Source organism: Lissotriton vulgaris, chromosome 2_1, assembly GCF_964263255.1.
Source record: "Lissotriton vulgaris chromosome 2_1, aLisVul1.2, whole genome shotgun sequence".
Classification (NCBI taxonomy): domain Eukaryota; kingdom Metazoa; phylum Chordata; class Amphibia; order Caudata; family Salamandridae; genus Lissotriton; species Lissotriton vulgaris.
This window is the reverse complement of record NC_141687.1, coordinates 1,574,248,894-1,574,274,229: the sequence shown is the minus strand read 5'-3', so window position 1 is coordinate 1,574,274,229 and position 25,336 is coordinate 1,574,248,894.

Sequence of the window (25,336 nt, the reverse complement as noted above, 5' to 3'; positions counted from 1 at the left end):
CCCGCCCTCTTTCCACTTCCCACTTGTCTCTTAGTTGTCGGGTGGGTTGTTGCATATGTTCCAAGAGAGCTTGCGTCAGCCAGTGTACCACGTGGGTGCCATTGCCCATGACATACAGATATTGTATAAATTGATGCATTGGCGGCTCCTCAGAGATATCGCCCCAGGTGTTCGCTAGAGTCCGCACCAGCGAGGTGTGGGTCAGCAACTGACCAGCAGGTAAGTTTGTATCCGCTGCAAGTTCAGCAAAGGTGAGTAAGGTTCCGATGGCATAGAGGTCCCCTAATGTCTCCACTCCCGCCTGTGTCCATCTCTCTAGCGCAGCCTCCGTCAGTATGCCATCTCCTCTGGGAGTGCCCAGTAAGGGGAGTACTGGGGCTTATGGTTTCACCGCTCGGGTTAATTTCAAGCAGCGTAAGAAGCATTTGTGTGCTACCGCTGTGTGTAGTTGTGTGGGGCGTGAGACTTTAGTCAGGGGGTGGAACAACGTGCAAATTTGTGTTTGGGTACATTGAGTGGTGTAGTGTAGTTCCTATTCTCCCTATAGGCCCTGCGCATTGGAATAACATAAACAGCAGTGTAGACGTAGGACTGCGGTCTTCTAGGTCTCTACTGACTATGTTAAACTTAATTGGGTTTGTACCAGCTAGCTCAGAGGTCACTGGAAACTTTCTTGACTGAATAGGAAGTGATCAGCTTCCCTGGCTCAGACAAGAAGGGATTCAGTTTTCCAACAACCGCATTAACATGACAACTTTGCTCCTCAGAATAAGAGTCAATCTCTAGAGTGGTGTAAAACAATAGACAGCTATTTCACTCAGTCAGTTGTGCAGAATTACTTTCACCAGTATGTAGAGAATAGAGAGACTGGCGTTTTCAATAAAAGGTATTATTTATTGAACAGTCTTCCTTCTCATGCAAGAGAAATTAATTGCCACAATTGCAAGACTTGTTATCATAAAAAGTGCGTACAGTAAAAGGAGTATTACGAAATAATACTGTAAAAGCATTGATATGGTTTCTTAGCCATAAGATGGTTAAAATGAATAAAATATATACATTCATATATACATTTGGCTAACGTCCTCAACTGGTGCTTCTAACTACGCCTACCCCAATGTACCTGACCTAAGCCTATTACGTGGGAGGGAGTAAGTAAGTAGCCGTTTTAAGTTAAGTTGGTTTCGCCAAGGATTTGCTTCAAGAATTCTCCCTAAGGGTTTAGTCAGCACCGTACCTCTGGATTAGAATGTTGGAGGTCTGGTATCTCCTCTCAGGACTTGATATTCCAGTCACCCGCAAGGGTAGGCTGGAAACGCCGAAGCTGGATTTTCTCGGCAGGAGAAAAGACAGCGTCTTTCTCAGCGCGTCGAGGAGGAGGGACAGCGTCCGTGGGCTTCTCGCATCTGCTGGGCTCTCTGCAAGGGACATCTGTTCTGCTCCAGTATTCACCACCACCGTGTTTGCTTGAGGACACGTTGGTATATTTATACCTGAAAGGTGCCGAGTTTGACGTAAGTTTTTGGACATAAGACGTCAATAAAGATGTCACTAAGAACTGGTCGTTCTTACAGTGCTCGCAAGAGTTCTCTTACTAATCAAAACAAAGCAAGCGGGACTTTCCCAGGTTGCTGGGGGTTTGAGCTGTCGAAAGAACTCGGTGTGTTATCTAGGAATCTAAGGAAGTAGCTACTGCTGTGTCATGTACTGTAATGAGCTGCAGAGACTAGTTACTGAAATATGGCTCTGATCGTTTATGCCATTATAGGGATATGTATTGATTATAGCCGTATAGGGGCATGAGGTCACAATATTTATCGGGGTCCTAGATAGAACACAACAGTGGTATCTGTGGCTGTGTCTTCCAAATTTCTGCCACTTAGCCATCCCAATACCCATTGCAGTTGTGCTGCCAGATAGTACAGTTCCAGATTGGGAACCGCCAGGCCCCCTGTCTCAGTTGTCATATATAGCTTCGCCAACACTACACGGGGCCTACCCATGTTCCAGATTAGGTCGCGAAGCAGGGTCTCGAAGTCTCGGAACACCTTGGAAGGGACGTAGTTTGGTATATTAGCATAGTAATACAATAGTCGTGGTAGGACTATCATTTTCGTTAGCGCCACTCGACTCGGCACATTCAGGGGAAGGGTTTTCCAGAAAGTCACCCGTGCGCGCAATGAGGAGATCGCTCTCATCAGGTTCCCATCCAGAACGTCCGTTGGGTTCCTCTATATGTGTATTCCCAGATATCGGAACGTCGTGTCATACCACTTGAGTCTTTCGCCCCTGAGTCTGATGTCGCATTCAGGTGTCTCCAGGCTGAATGAATATGCACCCGACTTAGTCCAATTGACTCGTAAGCCCGACATGTCCTCAAAGGTCTGGAATATTGTGGCCAGAGATCCTGGGACGTTGGTAAAATCCCGGACGTATAGAAGCAGGTCTTCTGCATAGAGCGAGACTGCATGTATACCATCCGCCATCGATATTCCCCACTCCTCCCCCTGTGATCTCAATATTGTTGCCAGAGGTTCCATAGCCATGGAAAACAGCAATGGGGACAGGGGGCAGCCCTGTCTGGTGCCTCTTCGCACCTCTTCGCACCCGTATGGCATCCTTGAAATTCAGAAATGATAAAAGACTTTTCACTCATGTTATATTGCCCTCAAGGATTCAAATCGAAGTAGCAGAGTGAGTGCTGTATGAATCTGGAACTTCGAAAGCATTAGACGACCCTGCCAAGTAAAACTTTCAACAGCTCCACCCACACCAAAGGGCATTTTGGCAAAGAAGGTGGGGTTTGTCTCCAGCAGAAATAAGTCCCCAGACATTAGTCGATTATTATACATTACATTTCTCAATTCCACAGTGCATGTTTGGAACGGAGTTCTGTTTTTTGCTGCCAACTGAGAGCTGTAATTCTAGCTGAACCATTGAAATCCAATTTTATTTCAAAACATAACACTTGAATTTTTCTTCATGTTTTATGTAGCTGTGCGTTATGTTTACTTGTTGAGAGAGGTAGTGAAGATTCATGGAATTAGGAAGCCAGGATTAGTGCCTTGAGAAAGTGACAAGTGACCTTTTTGCCCACAAAGAAGCTGCCTAGTTAACTGGTAGGCGTCTTGAAACCAGACCTTGCTCAGGGCTCTATCTGGCAGGTTTATCTCCACAGAATCCAGTTGTTGCATACAATGGTCCACCTCCAAATGTCACTAACACCTTGATTATGTTGCACAAGGTGTTTGAGCCATTAGGCGAGAGAAAAATAGGAGGAGGGAAAGCAGGAAGGGAAAGGAAGGGGTCAGCAGGGAAAGGGAAACCTGAAACGACAAATAATACTTTCATAAGCAACAATAAGCATGTGGGACTACACTCATGAATTCTCGCTAAATGAACCTTGTATACCTGCTAAAAGTAAAATAACAAGACTCTCTGATGTCAGCCTCTCTTCCCCTTCTTCTTGCAACTGAAAATTGCCTATTAGAAGCATAAACAACCATGTTACAACATCCATTAGGTATACTGGCCAAATGTTGGAAAAGTGTTCCTTCCATCTCCTCTAGGACATACCGCAGAATAAAAATGAAGAAAAGAAACTGGAGTATTAATCCTCAAAGAACAACAAAGAAAATCACTGGTCTCTGATGAAGAAAAGATGGATACGGCAGTGTGTAAGAGGCAAGTACCACAACACTCCGCTCCAGAGGATTCTGCTAGACCTGAGCAGATACCACTGCTGTAAGAATACACAGTAACGTGCAGTTGCGACCACTAACATGCTCTGCTTCCTTTCCACACAAAGAAACACATAACGTCATTATGGAAAAAATGGTAACGCGTGGTTGAGGCCACCACAACGCTCCGCTTTTCCTTCCTCCTTCTATATCCAATAATGTCAATAGGAACGGCAGCGCGTAGATGCTCCAACCACTGCGCTCCGCGACATAAATTCATGAGCCAAAATCATAATAACCAAGGGCATGTAGAGCACTGGCGAGTCTAAGTCTTTCAGAAGAACGATACTAGTTCCTCTAGCAAACATCTTTTAACAAACCAAAGAAAAAGACGGAGACTCGTAGCAACCAGCTAGCGAGCCCCTTGCAGTCACAGCCTTAACCAAACTAATCCTTTCGGCAGCGCGGCGGAAGGCAGCTCTCGCCGAGCAAACGTACACCAAGACTCCTACCTTGGATTCTGAATAACGGACCGGAGAATCCGCCCCGCCCAGCAGACAAGAACACGGCGTGAAGAGAACCTTCTCTCACGCCCGACAGCGTCAAGAACCAACTCCAGAATAATACGCAACAGGAAGCGTGTCCTGACTCCTAAAGTACTTCCTGTGCAACACGGGAGGGAATCTGGGAAGTGTAGTTTCCTTAGTGATGCAGGCGCAGTATGGGCTAATTCCTGACACTATCCTGCCCTGACCAGTGTAGGAGACTCAGCCTGCTGGCTAGCACCACTGGCCAGTGGAGACTGACCTACAACGGGGGAATTAAGGAAGTTGTCCAGCTTGCTGGAGCCCCAGGCTCCTTCCTCGTCCAACGCTACCCTGGCCCAGGTAGGGAAGGTGGCCCTGCCCAGTGCCTGGAGCCCTGGCTTCTAAGGCGAAAGCCATGATTTTGCATGCATCTCATGAAGAAAGGGTATTACAAGAGCTGTTCAGCCTGTAGGAGCCCTAGACGCCTCCCCTCGTCTGATACCACCCTGGTCCGGGCAGGGAAGGTGACCCTGTATCATGGTTCCTGGGTTCCCCCTCCTGCTTCCCTGTTTGCCAGTGTGTGTGTCTTCACTCACGTGGGACGCAATTTCCTCACCTCCGGCCTCGGCACGTTAGCGGTACAGCCTATAGCCGGAAGCACTGTTGCGTCATCAGCGCTTCTGGGGAAGAACGCCTATCAAACTTGGCTTCCCCCGGTTACGGCGCTTCGTATTTCATTCTGCTGCCTGTTTCCTGATTCCTCTTTGCCGATATCAGGTCCGACCACGCAGGAGCGCTTGCATCCGTGACCTGTTCCCTGCTACAGCCACAGGTTCTTCCGGAGCAATTGCCAGCCGCGCAGGAGCACCTTTCAGCTTCGTTGCCTGTTTTCCACTTAGGCTAGAAACCTTTCTGAGTGAGTAGTCAGCCGCGCTTGTGTGCTTGTTTGTTCTTCCTTAGTGAGCTTAAACTACAGCAAGCTGAGGGCTAGTCCTTCTCGGCTCTGTCTCACCTGAGCACTGTTCTCCACAGGTACTTTGGAAGTCACGCTAAGGGCATAAAGCGCAGGAGCGCTTCTGGGGTGATTTTGTCGATAGCGCAGGAGCGCCTTATGACTATATTTTGTACATAGCGCAGGAGTGCTTCTGGGTTGTTTTTGTTCGATAGCGCAGGAGCGCTTCATTATTTTCTTTTGGACATAACGCAGGAGCGCTTCTGGGTTTCTTGATATATAGCGCAGGAGCGCTTTTCAGTTTCTTTTGCGTACAGCGCAGGCGCGCTTGTATCATTATAAAAACTTTCAGTTTCTTTTCTTTGGATGATAGCAAGCGTCTATGGCTTCATAGGAGGTAAGCAGTTTCCCACATGAGTGTATGTTTGTGAGTGGTTGCAGGGTTCGTTTGTTGTTGGTAACCGGTGTTCCAATTGTCTTCCTGTCCAGCTGGTGCCCAAGGTTCATCCAAGCAGATGGACGTCCACTACTACCTACCGACACCATCCTGATCCTTTCTTTTTGGCTACCATCCTCACTCCCATCCTTATCCTAGTTTGTTCCTTATCCAGAGTAGGGTAGGGTGGGTGTGGGGGCGATAGCTCGTGTCGTCTCTGCGAGAACTCTCCACGAGAAACAGGTACTTGTGGGAAACCTTTGCTTCAAACAAGGGTTCCCTGTACACACAAATGAACCATACCCCTAGGTCAGGGAAAATACACAATGGAAAAAACAACCTAGGCGGAAGTCTTAGAGTGCCTACACAATGGTTACAGGACAAAAACTGAGAAAAGGGGGCAGATTCCAATAAAAATTATACTACTTATATATATACTAAATAGATTTTATTTTTAAACAAAACAGTATAAAAATGCATATATTTCAATACAAAGTAAAAATGCAATTCATAGACAGGAAAACATAATAAAAAACACATAGATTTCTTTTGCAAATTCCAAAAAAGTGGTGTGTCAAGTTGAATGTCAACGCGTTTCGGCGTCCAGCGCCTTTATCAAGACAGAAAACACTCCCTGGAAATAAAAACATGTTTTAGTACATAGATTTAAACAAGGCTGTAACTACTTCTTATTGCATATATCAAGTTTTTACATCAGATATACTACAGTTAAAAACTGTGGAAACTGCGCGAAAAATGAGGGGGGAAAAAGAAGGTTTTTGTCCTGTTATTTCAGGCAACAATAACGCCCTGAAGATGAGAGCAAGGGTTGATAATAGCCTCTACTGTAGCTCACGAACCCAATAGTCCGCAAGAAGATGATAAACAGAAGTATGCAGGGTACATGATTTACGTCAAACATATTGCTGTTTCATATTGAGATACATCTAAATTGACAAAATGGTAAGCAGAAGTATGAGAGGCACATAATTTACTTCAAACTTACTGCTGTAACATATTAAGGCGGATCCAGGTGATAGAAACATGATGCTATATAAACAAGGATACACATTTCAATAAACATCCACTGCTTTCTATCCTTTGTTTATAAGTTCTAAGGATATAATGATAACGAAAACAGGATACACATTTCAATAGACATCTACTGCTTTCTATCTTTTGGTTGTAAGCTTTATACTGATAACAAAAATAATATACCGTATGCATGATAGTGTTGCTATGTCCCCTATGGTAAGAGAAGTGTAATGATTCCATTTCAGTCTCAACCTAATCGCAGTTTGAATAACCAGCAAAATTGCTCCAGAATAGCCAAAGAGATTGGTAGATTTTAAAGTTGATATGAAAGTTGATAGAAGGAAAGATATAGGCCTAGTAGAGCTGCCTGTAACATTCTAACCTTGTAACAAAATCCTTGTTATTAATTTTATTATTCTTTTATTATTTTTTGAAAGAAGGATATAGTATCTAGTTTTTAACATCATTTGTTCTGCTTACCTATAGCTGAAAACAAAACAGGTGATGGACCGAATGTGGATCAATGTCACACATTTACCCCAGTCAAAAGATCTGGGCCCAAATCCATCGTTTTTTTGCACTCCACACCTTTCAAATCTACCAATCTCTTTGGCTATTCTGGAGCAATTTTGCTGGTTATTCAAACTGCGATTAGGTTGAGACTGAAATGGAATCATTACACTTCTCTTACCATAGGGGACAAAGCAACACTATCATGCATACGGTATATTATTTTTGTTATCAGTATAAAGCTTACAACCAAATGATAGAAAGCAGTAGATGTCTATTGAAATGTGTATCCTGTTTTCGTTATCATTATATCCTTAAAACTTATAAACAAAGGATAGAAAGCAGTGGATGTTTATTGAAATGTGTATCCTTGTTTATATAGCATCATGTTTCTATCACCTGGATCCGCCTTAATATGTTACAGCAGTAAGTTTGAAGTAAATTATGTGCCTCTCATACTTCTGCTTACCATTTTGTCAATTTAGATGTATCTCAATATGAAACAGCAATATGTTTGACGTAAATCATGTACCCTGCATACTTCTGTTTATCATCTTCTTGCGGACTATTGGGTTCGTGAGCTACAGTAGAGGCTATTATCAACCCTTGCTCTCATCTTCAGGGCGTTATTGTTACCTGAAATAACAGGACAAAAACCTTCTTTTTCCCCCCTCATTTTTCGCGCAGTTTCCACAGTTTTTAACTGTAGTATATCTGATGTAAAAACTTGATATATGTAATAAGAAGTAGTTACAGCCTTGTTTAAATCTATGTACTAAAACATGTTTTTATTTCCAGGGAGTGTTTTCTGTCTTTATAAAGGCGCTGGACGCCGAAACGCGTTGACATTCAACTTGACACACCACTTTTTTGGAATTTGCAAAAGAAATCTATGTGTTTTTTATTATGTTTTCCTGTCTATGAATTGCATTTTTACTTTGTATTGAAATATATGCATTTTTATACTGTTTTGTTTAAAAATAAAATCTATTTAGTATATATATAAGTAGTATAATTTTTATTGGAAGCTGCCCCCTTTTCTCAGTTTTTGTCCTGTAACCATTGTGTAGGCACTTGTGGGAAACCTGACAGAATACGAAGCCCAAGTTACACATCTCGCCTAGACGACATGATCGATCCCGAAATAACACTGCAAGACATAGCAGCTATGCTTGCCAACATACAGGCAAAAAATCTCAGTCTGCGCCAGGATATGACAGCCTTACAGGGCCATGTAGCAGTGGGAGTTACTAGTCCCTGGTGTCCCACTCCTTCTTCTAGGGTTAGGCAGGAGGGACTGCTGCGACCTCCCATCTTCACCTATGAGGGCGCCTCTTCAACCACGCCACCAGAAAACGCCATCCACGTTATAGCTCCCCATCCTGCACAACTAGCCCCACCTGAACGCTTTTATGGCGATAGCAACAAGTACAGCATCTTCCTCCATCAGTGTCATCTGCACTTCATGGCTAGGGCTACTGCCTTTCCGGATGACGCTTCCAAGATAGCATTTATCCTCTCCTACATGGGTGGCGATGCCGCACAGTGGTCCATCTCTCTGGTGGACAATGATGACCCCATGCTGTACAACCTGCCGATGTTCAAGAAAGCCCTGCGGCGCATGTTCGCCTGTCACACCTTTGTCCAAGCGGCAGACAATGAACTGCTTAATTTGAAACAAGGCAACACCGACCTGCTTCATTATATCACAACCTTTAACAGGCTTGTCATCGAAGCTCGCTGGACCGAGACCAAAAAGGTATCCGTGTTCTACAGGGGATTGCGCAATGATCTAAAGGACTTCATTTCCCAGATGTCTGATCCCCCGGACTAGATAGGACCTTTTATCGATCTGGTGGTCAAGGTAAACTACAGAGTACAAGAGCGAAGGAACGAGAGGAGCAAAGGAGGCGACAACCGATTCCTGTCAGTATAAGAGAAGACCAAAGAGGAGCCTACCCCTTCTGGAGATGTGCCCAAACCTATGCAGATAGGTGGTATAAGAGGTCCTCTCACAGATGAAGAACGAGAGAAAAGAAGGAGACCGAACCAATATCTCTATTGCGAAAAAAATGGCATTTCATCAGGGAATGCCCTGTAAGGCCCACTCGAGATAGAGGAAGAAGGTTGTTTGCATTACCTATCTCCAAGCTGAACAAGCCGGGAAACAGGGAAACCCAGTAGGTAGCGGGGTCCAGCTACTGGGTTCTTCATTCAGCAAAACTACGACCCCTGCTTTTATCAGTGGCAGCCACCACCTGGGCGTGGAGGTGGTGCAACGGCAGGCATGGCAGGTAACTGCCCTTCTTGATTCATGTTTCAGTGGCAATTTCATTGATACTCAGTATATAGAGAGGTTGGGTATAGCCACAGTGAACAAAACCAAACCTGAAACCGTAAAAGCAGTAGATGGTTCTGACCTCACCTCAGGTCCTATTCGGCACCAAACCGAGGACCTGTGTATGATGTTCATGAACAGCCACGCTGAAACCATTGCCTTTGACGTCATCGATGCCCCCCAGTTTAGGGTTATTTGGGCTTGCCATGGTTGATGCGCCACAGCCCACGAATAAACTGGGCATCCGGTATCCTGGTTCTGGATTCTTCCTCCTGTTATGTGTCTACTGATTCCTCTAGCGTGCGCACTGTGCAGGCTCACACCTTATCCTTGACAGGAACCTGCATGACTACACAAGATGGAGTACCATCGGTATACCTTGACCTGGCGGAGGTGTTCGACAAGAAAGGAACCAATACCCTTCCTCCACACCGTCCATTCGACTGTAGGATAGATCTGACCCTGGTTCCACGCTTCCTTGCAGTCGGATATACTCCCTCACTGAAAAGGAAAATGAGCATCTCCGCTCCTACCTGGATGAGTACCTAAAGAATGGGTTCATACGCCATTCCCGGTCCCCTGTGTCCTCTCCTCTTTTTTTGTGTCTAAGAAGGAAGGGGATCTCAGAACGTGTATTGACTTTAGGGCCATGAACGCCATCACCATCAAAAATAGGTACCCCCTTCCGCTGATCTCCAACCTACTGGACCAGGTGAAAGACGCCTCCATCTTCACCAAACTCGATCTTCGGGGAGCATACCATCTTGTCAGAGTCCAAAAGGGTGACATATTAATCTATTCCAAGACCATGACTGATCATGTCCATCATGTAAGTGTTGTCCTTCAACATCTGGAACGGAACAGATTGTATGTTAAACTGGAAAAGAGCATCTTCCATACCGAATCCGTTGAGTTCCTGGGTCATTTCATCACTCCTGCTGGTATCCAGATGGATAACAAGAAAGTTGAAGCCATCTTGCGCTGGGCGTCTCCCACTACAGTGAAGCACATACAGAGGTTTTTGGGTTTTGCCAATTATTACCGCCGCTTTATCACAAGCTTCTCCAGGATAGTCACCCCCATAACTCGCTTGCTACGCAAAGGGGCGCCTTTCTGCTGGGATGACAAGGCCAAGCACGCCTTTCAGGAACTGAAACAGAAATTTACTACTGCTCCCGTTCTGAGGCATCCCGACTCTGAACTACCATTCACTGTGGAAGCTGATCCCTCACAATACGCTCTGGGAGGTGTGTTGTCGCAAAGAGACGCTGAGACAGGTCTTCTGCAACCAGTGGCATTCTATTCCACGAAACTCCTGCCTTGCAGATCGCAACTACACCATCTCTGACCGGGAGCTATTGGCTATAAAGACAGCATTTGAAGAGTGGCACCATAACCTAAAAGACACCAAACATCCCGTGATGATATACACGGACCACCGGAATCTTCAGTTTCTTCGCTCAGCCCGTGCCCTCACGTCTAGGCAATTGCGATGGACCCTATTCTTTAATGAGGACAACTTCCACATCACCTACCGACCACGAAAAGAGAATGCCAAGGCGGATGCACTATCTCGCCTGGATGACACCGATGATTCGGTTTGTGCCACTGAACTCTTGCCTATCATTCCTAAACAATGTTTCCAGGGTTTTGTGCTGACTTCTAATTTTCTCTCCCTTTTCCAGTATGACCTCACACAGATTAATCCGTCTACAGAGACAGCTAACCACAAAGGTGTAACGTCATGGAATAGGTTCTTGTATAAAGGTGACACATACTATCTTCCTCTGGTAGATTGGCAACAGCCGGCCATGTACATGTGTCATGACCATGTTCTGTCTAATTCCCCAGGTTATCACAAAAGGGTGGACCTTTTACAGAGACACTTCTGGTGGCCCATATTGGCGGAAGACACCAGGGTCCACATTGCACAATGTGCGACGTGTGCCCAGGGCAAGAACATGACCGGACCATCGGTTGGGCTGTTACATCCGATACCCGTTCCTACTTATCCTTGGCACACCATCTCCATGGATTTCGTCTTGGAGTTACCAACCACAACATCAGGTCATACTACTATCCTCACTATAGTGGATCACTTCACAAAGATGGATCATTTCGTCCTGCTAAAAAAACTACCCTCGGCTGCCGAACTAGCAGTGGTTTTTCTACAGAACTTGGTGAGGTTACATGGCATACTATCGGTGGTAATAACAAACCGGGGTACGCAGTTCGTATCCCGTTTTTGGAATGAGGTATGTGCTGCCATGGATTTGGATGTTCGCTTGTCATCAGCATATCACCTGCAGACTGACGGCCAAGCAGAAAGGACTAACCACACCATGGAACAATATCTACATTGCTTACTTCTGTCAGTAGAAGAAGAATGGGCAGACATATTGTGGATGGTGGAATACGCTTATAATAACAACAAGAATTCTGCCATCAGCATGTCTCCCGTCTATTGCCTCCAGGGTAAGCACCCTAGAATCATGCCATGGAAGGAGCCACGGTCCAGCCATTTGCCCACGGTTTAAGAGTACCACGCAAGGCTATGTGCGCTCTGGCAACAGGCCCGGTTCGAGTTTGCCAAGGCCAAGGAGTACTACAAGCAGTATGCTGATGGCAATAGAATAACGGAACTGGCCTATAAGAAGGGGGACAAGGTGTGGCTTTCCATTCAGAATCTAAACGTACACGGTCCCAAGAAGCTGTTGCCCCACTTCGTGGGTCCTTATGTTATCGAGAAGGTGATCATACGTGTGTCCATGAAGCGCTTCCGATGAAGTTATACACCGCGTTTTCCATGTCTCTCTCCTGCATCCCGTTCACCCTGGGTGTGACGTGTCCTCCCCTCCTGCCCTGGTTCCTGTAGACGATCACTTTGAGTATGAGGGTAGGGCTATATTTGGTTCTTGTCGTACCTGGGGGAGGCTCTTTTACCTGGTTGACTGGAAGGTTTATGGTCCTGAGGAGAGGTCCTGGGAGCCCCTGTCCCTTGTTCGCCATGCTTCCCGTTTGGTACACGCCTTCCATATCCGTCACCCCCTCAGTCCTCGCCCGGCAACCCCTGTGTAGGTCTGCTGTGCGGGTGGGGGTTCTGTTTTGGGCGGGGGTGCTATCATGGTTCCTGGGTTCCCCCTCCCGTTTACCTGTTTACCAGTGTGTGTGTCTTCATTTGCGTGGGACGCAGTTTCCTCACTTCCGGCCTCGGCACGTTAGCGGTACAGCCTATGGCTGGAAGTACTGTTGCGTCATCAACGCTTCCAGGTAAGACCGCTTATCAAACTCTGCTTCCCCCAGTTACGGTGCTTCGTATTTCATTCTGCTGCCTGTTTCCTGATTCCTCTTTGCCGATATCAGGTCCGACCGCGCAGGAGTGCTTGCATCCGTGACCTGTTCCCTGCTACTGCCGCAGGCTCTTCCGGAGCAATTGCCCGCCGCACAGGAGCGCCTTTCAGCTTCCTTGCCTGTTTTCCACTTAGGCTAGAAACCTTTCTGAGTGAGTAGTCAGCCGCGCTTGTGTGCTTGTTTGTTCTTCCGGGACCTCCTTAGTGAGCTTGAACAGTAGCTAGCTGAGGGATAGGCCTTCTTGGCTCTGTCTCGCCTGAGCACTGTTCTCCACAGGTACTTTGGAAGTAACGCTAAGGGCATATAGCGCAGGAGCGCTTCTGGGGTAATTTTGACGATAGCGCAGGAGCGCCTTATGACTATATTTTGTACATAGCGCAGGAGCGCTTCTGGGTTGTTTTTGTTCGATAGCGCAGGAGCGTTTCATTATTTTCTTTTGGACATAGCGCAGGAGCGCTTCTGGGTTTCTTTGATATATAGCACAGGAGCGCTTTTTGGTTTCTTTTGCGTACAGCATTACAAAAACTTTCATTTCCTTTTCTTTGGATGGTAGCAAGCTTCTATGGCTTCATAGGAGGTAAGCTGTTTCCCACATGAGTGTATGTTTGTGAGTGGTTGCAGGGTTCGTTTGTTGTTGGTAACCGGGGTTCCCTTGTCTTCCTGTCCAGCTGGTGCCCAAGGTTCATCCAAGCAGAGGGACGTCCACTACTACCTACTAAGCATGGGCGGAAAATCCGTTTCGCTCGCGGATTTTGCGGATTTTCGGGAAATTCGCAATCCGCGAGATTTGCGAATCTCCCGCAAAATCCGCAAATCCGCGAGCAGCGGATTTTGCTCGCACTGCTCGCACTGTTCGCGCGAGTTCGCGGCTTCCCAGTACAACTTCGCGCCCCGCGAATAAGTGCTAAATTGCAGAAATACGATCTTAGCAAAACTGAAACTACTTACCAGGTTCAAAAGTTCAGGCTCATCATTAGTAGCCATTTCCTGTAGTGCTTCCTGAGGGGCCCCTCCAGAGTTCAGTTGCCAGTTGCAACTATTATGTGACCCTGCTCTGAACCTCAGAATAGTTACACATATGCCACAAAGGTCCTGAATTACAGCTAAGGGAGACAAGCAGGAGCCAGGCTGGAAGTTAAAATCCATTAATCAGCCCCTAATTCATTATTGTCAGTTGGGGCAGGGCAGGTGTTGTAACTAATTTTGCAACAATGAAAGCACTTAGCAAGTGCAAAAGATCACTAATCAGGGCGCACTAAGGAAGCAGGTGCCAGCTAAAAAAATATTCTGTGACACATTAATCAACCCCAAATTAATTCAGGTCACTTGAGGCAGGGAAGGTGTGCTTTGCTTTGCCGAAAATAATGTACACTGGACAACCAGAGGGTGTGGTGATGAAACAGAGGGTGGCATGGGTGGGCCAGAGGGTGGCATGAGTAGTCAGAGAGTGGCAGTGGTGACAGAGAGTGGCAGTGATGAAGAAGAGTGTCCCAAACAGGCTGGACACGTAGAAACAACAAGTTCGCAAAACTTGCGACCCGACAGGTAAGTTCGCAAATTGCGAAATTGTAAAAACCCTCGCGAACTGGCAGAAACACGGGCGAACACAAAAAAAAAAAAATCCGCAAATTCGCGGGAATTCGCGGATTTTGCGGATTGCAAGTTCGCAAATCCGCAAAATTCGCGAACGCGAGATTCGCAAAATTCGCCCATGCTTACTACCTACCCGATACCATCCTGATCCTTTCTTTTTGGCTACCATCCTCACTCCCATCCTTATCCTAGTTTGTTCCTTATCCAGAGTAGGGTAGGGTGGGTGTGGGGCGATAGCTCGTGTTGTCTCTGCGAGAACTTCCCACGAGAAACAGGTACTTGTGGGGAACCTGACACCCTGTCTGTGCCTAGAGCCCTGGTTTCCCAGGTGAAAGTTATGGCTTTGCCCACCGCTCAGAGGGGGTGGGGATTACAGAAGCTGACCAGCCCACAGGAGACCCAGGCTCCTCCCTTGCTCAATGCCACCCTGACCTTAGTAGGGAAGGTGGCTGATCTTGGTGCTTAGAACCCTGATTTTCAGTCAAAAGCAATGGCTTCAGCCAACTGTTATGGGGGGGGCGGGGAGGGGGGCGTTATGGGAGCTGTCCAGCGCACAGGAGCTCCACACTCCTTCTTGGTCCGAAGCCACGTTGGCTGAGGTAGGGAAGGTAAAACTGCCCCCTGCCTGGAGCCTTGACTTCCCAGGCTAATACCTTGACTTCACCAGCCTCTCCTGGGGGGAACTGTCCAGCCACAGGAGCACCAGACTCCTGCCTGGTCAATCACCATCCTGGCCTGGGTATGGAAGGTGACCCTGCCTTGTTCAGAGAAAACTGGCTTTGCCTCCCTCTCGCGAGCAGATGGCAGGAACTGTCCAGGCTGCAGGAAACTCAGACTCATCTCCAGTCTGATGCCAACATGGTCCAGTATCAGCCTAGGCCTTCACACTAGGTCCTGTCTCCGCTCCACACCCCAGAGGGGCATGAGAGGCCTCGCCAGTCTGCAGCCACTGTGCCCAAGCTCCTGATTGTCACACCAGTCCATCGGCTAAAGAAGCCCTGGGTTGGTGCCTGCCACCTTCCTGGTGCATGAGCCTCAGATCTAAGGAGGGTCAAACCCCAGCCAACCCCTTGTCTCCCCTAGAGCCTGCCTGGGAAGCCTTTTTTATGTCTCACCTACGTAGCGCGCATGCACGCTGAATAGGAGGAGACCTTAAGCCATCGGTCCCCTTTTTCACCCAAAACCGTGCACGCATTCCATTGGCTTTAATGGCAACGCGTGCACTTCGGGAGATTCACTTGCGGGAGCGCGCGCTAGCAAGTGAACCTTGCAGGACCCCCTCCTCCCCCCTGCTGCCGCGCTCGAGCGTGTGCTTGTTTTTTTTTTACTTTTATAAGGCGCATTCTTGTTTGGCAGGCAGCGGCTTACAGACCAGTAATTTATACAGTAAGCAATTTGGCAAGCTGTGCTACTCCTTTAACTATAACGGGCCCGTCATTTATTTTGTTGTGCACTTTAATTACAATAAAAACGTCCCTCGCACAAGATAAATCCTAAACCGCGTCCTCCATGTACATTTATTTGTGCCCTTCCTCCCCTACTCCTCTGATGCCTTTTATGAAACTAGGGCACTCATATGAAACAATACAATTTAATACCATTGCAGTAAAGATGTAAAACTGATAACGAGGATAACTGTGGATACTATGTTATTGTTTAAGGCGCAAACCGCCACGGTGAGGAACGGTAGACTTCTAGCAGACCTCTTTTCCCGCCCCTCCCCTTCCCATGCTAACTTTGCAGAGCGTGTCTGATTGGGCTCCAATTACAACTGTCCCCGTGCTTTAGAGATGCAAGCTCTCTCTCCAGTGTCAGCCCTGTTCCTAGAGGCACTTAAGACCTATCCTGCCCGACCTCTTGTGATCAGTTCCTGGTTCCCTGAAAGCCTCCCACAAGTGCAAACATGTAAGGCGAACACTGAGTATGGGTGAAAGTTCTGGATTCTGGCGGTATCACACATCTGTCGCTGGAAGATGCAGACATTATGTTGTGAGGTAACAATATGATCCGGGACCCTAGGGCACCTGCCAGTCCTGGGCGTCCACTGTTTACATCTTTGTTATATACCGTGTGAGGGGCATTGGATGAGTTGAAGTGGTTGCGGCTGCAGCTTCTGGCAGGTAGAAAGTTATTGGACGCGGCACAGGGGTGTCCGAGTGTCAGGTGACTGGGTGCATCTGTGAGTCAGTGGGAGTGATTCACATGTCTCACCCCTGCAGGACACGGCGTCACACCTTATGGATGCCGCAGCTGGGGGTAGAGTCAGAGCTCTGAACCACAATTATTCGCCCTGTTAATATTTATCTGACAGTATTTCCAGAGCGTGAACCTGGCTATGAGGGCTCAGAGCACCATAGTCACACTAAGAGACCACAAGAATGGCTGCTCGCTTCATCCCGTGGATGCGAGAACTGAACCGTTAATGGAACTGGCTCCGTCTACTCTCCTGAGTGATGCCAGTTTCTAGCAGGTGTTCACGCCCTAATCGCCTCTCATGCTCTTGAGAGAGCTCCATCCAGACAGGGGCACACGCTCAGCTAAACTGGTAGAACCGTACACATGCCAGGGTAGTCACTGGTCTGCTTGCGGACCGCTACCCTGCACAGTGATCAGATGTGTCTCTACTCGCACATGTTACCATGGGTGCAGCTTCCAATGGTGAAGCAGGTGTAGTGGCACCGGGGCAGAGAGGCATGAGGGGCTCAGGAGCCCTGGTTACTGCTGTACTTTATAATTCAAACAGCAGCCAAGGGACACGCTCCTTCCTTGCACTAGGGCCCAGGTTACACTGGCTTTGCTGCTGTGAGTTACCTCTTTTCCCCCTCTGATTTTAGATCCCAACGCCCCTATTCAAGTGAGCCTTGGTTAGTTAAGAGCTAGATGCAGTCATTTGCGGAGGTCTGAAGGTTTTGAATTCTAACCTCGGCAAGGCCTACACAGCTTCTCACCCCACCCGGTTAAAAATTGATATGGCCAGGGACTGCAGGAGGACCTCCACCCTTCCCTTAACCAATATTATTAACAGGATGTGAGAGGGCTTTCTTTGGAAGGCAGGGGATCTTTCGACTCCCCAGCCGTATTTATTAAAACATACAAAATAAATCAAAAATTGAAATAAACAATATTTACACAATTATATGGAAAATGTTACAATTGATATATAAAGGTATTCAGATGGCTAACCTTAACATATTTCTAGTACAAGGTATTTCCTATCCGAAACTAACATATCAATCATATAATACAATAATTATTTTTCTGCCTACCTATTTGGGCCTACGGCAAGGTCAATAACTGGTGTCAGATCCTTATCACTAAACCACCTCCTCCTGAAGAAGTGCGCATGGGCAGGGGGCCAGTTTACCGTGGGGTTACACGCCCTCCCTGGTTACCCCCGTACGCCCTATTAACCACGCCCTCCTGTCGGAGTGCGCATGCGCAGACGGCCCGTTTACTGTGGGGGCACCCCCTCCCCCATTACCCCCATACGCCCTATTAACCCGCCCTTCCGTCGAAGTGCACATGCGCAGAGGGCCCGCTTACCGTGAGGGTACTTTGGCCCCCCGGTTACCCCCGTACACTCTATCAACTCCATTAAAGGGGGCCCTTGCATCTCTGCGCCATTTACTGGCATCATTGTGCACGTGCGTGGTGGCCAACCAGCCTAGAGAAAGCATGACTCTCCCCTCCCCCGCACCCATGTAGCCAACCGGTTGTAACTGTCCCTGGAGTTCTATGAGAGACCACTTGTCCCTCCCTTTGGGCGACCCCATTCGAGAATGGCGCCGCCCCCTAAGGACCTTAAATTAACTGCTCAACCAATCATGACCTTACCGCCACAGGCCAGCGTAGTTGACCGGCTATCTGGCCCCCCCTACCCTCCTACACTGAAAGGTCATGCTCTGCTAACCTCAGTAGTTTGTTACTCGGTATGTCTCCATGGCCTCCCAGACTCGCTTCCTCCCCTTGGGGGCTCTGGACTGTCTGAGTGTACCCTGGTGCACCAACAGGTCACCTCACTATACACCACTAACTGTGCCTAAAGATCTGTCCGAAGGTTTCATTCACTACTCTGGATGGACGGACACCATCTTTGGAATCCCTGGAGTCGTTGTGACAGGGCGTATCTTGGCCCTAGACGTGCAAAACTAACCTACTTCAGTTTTCCTGCTCCAGTTGCATGGTCATAAAGCTGGGGCTGGCCTACTCATAGGAATGTGACACCCCCTCTTGGAGCCACTACCTGGCCTCCGTCATCAGCATCATGGTGCACTGGATATTCACGCCTCCCCTGTCAATGTTAATCGTTGTTGGGCAACTATACCATTGTAAGGCTAAGCCCTGTGTAAGCCTACCTTCCTAACACGGAGCCTCCTAATACCACGCATTGTCAATTATGAAGGTGCCCGCGAGCACAGGCGCTGTCATAGCAGTAACCGTTTCACAACAAGGGTGTTGTTGTGATGCCTCCTCTGTAATACTTTTGCTCCTGGTCAAGCTGTGACGGTATACATCTGTAATGCAGTGCACTGCCCATTCACACAACTGGCAACACAAATGGCTAACAATTACACACTTCAACTATAATGCATGGGTAGCACCTTCTCATGCTGGCACCCCTTGAGCCGTTGAATTGACCGCCCATCACACTTGATGCTTTTGCTTGAAGCTCCCGTTCCGGGTGTACAGGTCCCCTTGGCTTTCCACCTCTTGCCGTTGTTGCTGTGTGGAGCACTTCCCAGGTATCCGCCATGGATCCGGCCATACATAAATGAAAACAAACACAAATGATTAGTGTTTCTGGCTTCCTGACGAAAGATCTAGTACACATGCCCATATTACATTGCTGTCACACGCTAAGCATTAGCTAAGATTAGCACCAGATGCATTCCCATCAAACTTGCACTGCGAGTGTGTAGCATAGCATTAGTTTGTGTCACACGCATTTAAATTAGTGTTACAGTGAGGGTGCCTGGTAGTATAACCTTCATTAAGGAATAGACCTGGAGTCTACAGTGCATGCAATAGCCCCCCCATGATTACTTCAGGACAGTACACAGTGTGAAGTGCAGTGAAATAGCGCATCTATGTTACTAAAAGGTATGCTGCCACCCAGCACCTTTTTTGCCAGGCCGATGCTATTGGCATTCCCGAAGTCTGTCCACACATACGTGTATGAGCGTATCTGTGTGACATGACACCCCCCCAAAAGCTTACGTGTACGACCACTTGGTACCTAGGTCTTTAGATAGAGGCCCCACATTCCAATGTACCCCTCACAACGGCACGCAGGGATACCCTTGAAGATATGACAACAGGGCCTAGGGTGTACTGATGTCAGTGTTGAGAGTGTACCTGAGTGACCCTCCCCGAGGCCATAGCCAAGTAGGCCTGACCTCCCCACCATTTTAAGAAATTGCTGTAATATGCTAAGCATACCTCCCTCATTAAGTACCGACCCCTTGTTGAAAAACCTGGAGCCCGCCCCAGAGGTAACCTACTTACAAAGAAAAGAAGATTTGAGCCAAATTTGGCAATTGACTAACTACGTGAGCTGACCCTACATTGATGGGTCTGAAAACACATTTCACATGTACACCCCTGTGGGTGTCCCTAATGGTGGTGCAAGCCCACTGCCAGCATTTGGCTTACAGGCCATGGCACCCCTCTTTATAGCTCCAGAAAAACCATAAACCTAGTTACTGTTACAATTTCCACCGAGGGCACATGCTGTATCTACAATGAATCAATAGCGCCGTCATGGTTACTTAAGGAAGGTATAGAGTATAAATTGAAGCTCTTTCAGTCCCTTATGAAAGCTTCCCCGGCTAAGTCCATTCTCCTTACATGAGTAACATTGACGTCGTACTTCCCAATTGAGAGCGCTTGCAATTAATGTAATAGCGCGTCGGCTCTTTTCAGGACTGGTTGACCCGAAGCTAAGGGACTCGGAGCATTTTGAATCCAGTATAGCTGAATACCATATGACGTTGAAAGCCCATAACATCACTTCCCATGTCTGCTGTTCTATAAAAGTCTTTAGGCATAGGATATAAGATCAAAAGGGACACAGTCTTTTGCCAGTTCAGCAGCAAAATCTTTAAGCAAAGGATTAGCACAGTGCTATTCATGCAGAGCTGTAAAATGGCCCAAAGCCTTTAACAACTCCAAGCCCAACATTACAGCTTTGGCTTTTGGTAAAATACCATCCAAGCCAACCTGACATGATTAAAAGCAACCCCCTGCCATGTGTTTCACTCTCATTAGAGCCCTCAGAGAGGTATAGCTCTGTCCCTACCCAAGGGAGCACCCAGTTTAAGTCTAAACAAAACACGTTCAGAAATAAAGTGTTGCATAAATTATGCAATAAAGAATCAGAGAACTCTGGGTAGTTCTCAGGTTTAGGTGGAAAGCAGCTCCCATATAGAGCACTCTCAACATCAGCGGCACACAAAATTTGCTCACCCCAGGGTCCTTGCTGAGCTTAGCGTTTTGGTATCCCCACTATAAAATTGAGATAAGAGTCTTTTACACACTACTGGTTTTCCAAGCCCATAACAAAACTAAGAAACCCCTTACTGCTATGTGTGTTATTGCCATTAATTTAATACCCTGGTAAAGACACATCTAGGTACAGGGAAACTGTCTTGGACTGCAAATTCCACTCCGCACCCTCGTTCAGCCCTAGACTTAGGGCCAGATGTATCAAGGATTTTGCGACTCGCACTGGCCGAAATTCGCAGAATTTCAGCCTTTGCGACGACCGTTTTGCGATTTGTATCAAAAAATCGCAATTTAAGGAATCGCAATTATTTGCGATTCCTTATTTTGCCATAGCATTTAAGGAATCGCAAATTTTGCCATTCCTTAAATGATATGTATGACACATTTTCGGTTTGCGAATTTGTGTTAAGAAATCGCAATTTACCACCACCTTGTACTTGGTGGTAATTTGCGATTTCTTTTAAAAATGCCCTAATTGGCATTTGTAAGGGTGGCATGTGACACATGCACACACATGTAGATTTGAGGGGTGCAGCAGGGTGTCTTTGAGACACCCCTGCATCCTTGAAATAATTTTCAAGTTGCGATTAGAAAATTGCGAATTCGCAACTTAAAAATTATTCCTATGGGCCTCCTGGCAAAATGCGAATTCGCAAATAAAGAATAATAAGGAATCGCATAAAATTTGCGATTTTGTACATACATACCGCTTTGCGAATTCTAAATAGCGATTCGCAAAAAATCGCCATTTAGGATTCGCAAAACGGTATCTTGATACATCTGGCCCTTAGATACCGGTTAACTGCATGGAGGACCCAAAACGGAGAGTATTAGCGTAGAGAATTTCAAAGATTGTTTCAACTATAAAATCAATGACTATACCTATACAGGTATCAATTACCGTCCCATACACTTCCTCTCCCTTTTACAGTTTCATGTAGCATTGCCCACCACTAGACACTGCAGTATGTTTCTTGTGTACCCAATTCATATACGCTGTGAACCTGACCCTGTACATCCTGTGCTTAGTGCCCCAACACGTCAGAAAATTACTCTAGTCACGATTTATGCCTTTCCTGTCAGCCAGCCTATGTTTACATGATAAATTGTCACTTGTGGACTTTCCCCATCATTCTCCGGGGTTTTGTGCACACACCGACACGAACGTAAGTGTAATGTTTATCCTGGGCCTAACACATATAACTCACTCTGTAAACCTCACACATTATTTTCCTTTGGTTAGAGTGCTAACACACACCCCGACGTACTATGTATAAACTGCTGTGTGTGTCCTGTGTCAAACATGTACAAAGACAGTTTGTGCTACTTTTATATTGTGCTTACATTGTAAAGTACACTCCATAAGCTCTAGAGTCTAGACGGTATTTTTCACATGCCTACTACCCACCACAACACTCTGATAACCCACCTTAAACCATGTAGTACGTTTATCTTGTGCTTAAAATGTTAGCGCTATAAGTATAGTGTCATCAGCACCTGCCGACACACTCTTACCCGGACGTTGTGTTTACACGATGAATATATCAAACTTTGGAATTATAATACACCTACAAAGGCCCTCCCTCAGTACAGAAAGGGTCTGCTGTTGCATTCTAACTGCGGCTGCAAACCAAGGAACCCTCCGATCACTGTTCTAAGAGAGATGACGCTGCATGCTGAGAGCTGACAGACTAAGTTCTTTTGCACTTCCCCCGCCCCCACTCGTATCCCTCATCACTCGCCTCTATCTTGAAAGTGATGTCCACCCGACCAGAATGAAACCAGCCACATTTGGGTTTGCCGAGAATCACAGGACGCGGACGTTAAACCTTCAATTCCTCCAGTCAGAATGTGTCTGTATTGTGGTATATAGATTTATTTAAGCTGCAGTCAGCCTGAGAAACATGGTGTAGTGGCGATATAAGGCCATGATATTCTGAAACGTGCTCACCTCAGCAGAACCGATGTGACTACCCAAAGCCCCTGCCACCACTCACTGCAACAATGAAACAATAAGATGATACAGAAAGGCAATGTGTACCCCATCAACCCGGATGGCACTTGCTCCTGATGAAGGGTCTTCTGAGACCCGAAATGCATAGAGCATCTTGAAATGAAAACAGAAGAAGACTGTCAGAATTTTTGTGTTTTGAAAAACTTATAGCATGATATGTACTGCAAGTAAATGAAGTTTCGTGATTTAATATTAAGTGCAATAAGTGAATATTTATGGTGTCAAAATAAATGTTCAACTAAGTAGTGAATTTTTTTTTGTATTATTGTATAAAGAGTATTATCAAAGTTTGGGTAGATCCCACTGGTAAATGTGCGCAGGGGTCGGGACCTACGGTCTCGAGGTAGGGACTGCACCATCAGTGACATGACGGTTTGGCCTGCCTTCTCGGATCGGCCAAACCGTCATGCGCACTGTGCATGTTCTCCATAGGCTGTATTATACAGCCTGGGCGGAGAACATGCCCAACCTGCAAGCCCCTGTCTGAGCGCCGAATCACAGAGCTCAGACCAATCACAACACTGCTGTAAGGCCAGGGGTTTCTGGGAGGCGGGGTTCTTCCGGGTTCCTGCGTTGAAGGAGAGACGGGGAATGGCAACGGCAAACCCAGGTACGTTTTTTCTTTTTTTTCTTCTTTTATTAATAAAAAAATACGGAAATAAATCTTACCTCGGTTCGCTGTCACCAGGACAAAGATGTGAAGCTAATCAGAAAGCTGGAGGGAGGAGGAGGCGGCACTGATCAACAGGAAGAAAGGAAATAAGAGTGACTTGAGAGTTGACCAATGGTAGGTGAAAGGTACACAATGGGTGGATTCTAAGCCCCTTTAAAAAAAATGTTTAATTACAAGAGATTTAGGAAGCACAGAGAATCTCAATACTGAATACATTTCTCCAGATGAGACCTTACCAGTGTTAAGAACATGGTGCAGCTGCAAATCAACCTCCCTTTATGTTGAATTGCATCAACAGTCCTTTGCACAACAACATTACGTATCTTTCCTCATGACCTTGTCATTTTGTTTACCCACTTTGAAGTCATCCAATTTGAGAACTCTTGGACACTCAATGACAAGGGATGCTTGCATGGTACCCCTCTGTTCTGTAGCTGTTTAATGGGTGCCATGGAAGTTTGCCCTGTTTTTTGCGTGTGTTGTGAGTTTGCTGAGTTAGGTAGGTTTGCACTGCAGCATGTGACATACCTTTTTTGTGTTTTTGGAAGTCTGCCCTGCAGCTGCATCAGCAGAATGAGTCTATTGCATTGTATTGAAACTGCATTTACGCAGGCCTTCATACACCTGTCAAGGTGCCAACGTGCTTTTGGTGGGCGGAAAGCCTGCTGCAATGTAAATGTTGTTCATGTTCTGTTTGCCTGAAGGAGGCTTACAAAGCTGCCCTTCCTAGTAATGACATGTGTTGATTGGTTGTTAGAATTATTTAGTACCCTGAATAAATGTATTTTGGTGCGAAGAAGGGGATAGAAAACATCAGGGGCAAGGTTGCCGAATGACTATTTGTCACCAAGGATGATTTGCACAAAGTCTGGGTTTTTGTTTAAGAACGTAATGGATTCTGGGAGTGAGTTGAAGTCCTGGTTCACTCTAATTGATGCTGTTCAACAAACGCACCTGAAAATAATGATTTGTAAAAGAAAAGACCAGCACTGAAGCATGCGTCCTTCGTGACATCGTAATCTCAGCCAGTAACTTCGTGTAGAAGGCACAAAATCAACAAGCATTGGCATAGCCAATAGGTAGCACCTTTGGGAACTTATAAGTGTTTAGCCATGCAACAGTTGATGTTGTTTCACCAAGGATATTGTGCTGCATAACTAAATAATTATAAGGTCCCAAAAGCAAGACCTATTGGCTATGCCAATGCTTGTTTGTTCTATTGCTGTGATGCAGTTAATTAACCCAGATTGCAAGTGTAATAACAGGCTCACTTAATGGTGGAATACATGTACTTAATGGGCTATGTGGCAGCATTAACAATGCCCTGTCATGCTATGTAACTCTAGTTACAATGTACAGCTCTCTCAAGAAGTTGAGTCATTATGGTTAAATACATTTAATTTACCGTGCAATACTTTGCCCACATCTTGAGTATAGTGTGATGCATTTTTAAAGGTGGAGAGGACTAGGAATCTGTGGTTTTGTCTGACAATATGTTACTGTAAATGTTATACCTTTAGAGTCCAGATACCTGCTACAAAAGAACTTACGAATGTGGATGCTGACTAATAGTCTCTAATTGGTTAGACTATATACATTAAATTGATTTTATTCACACATTTTTGTAGTGCTGGTGAGGGACACTGGTGTTTTGTAAATATTGGGACCTTATAATATACATACTGTGCTTTTGATGTGTGTTCTTATATCTTTACAGAATGTG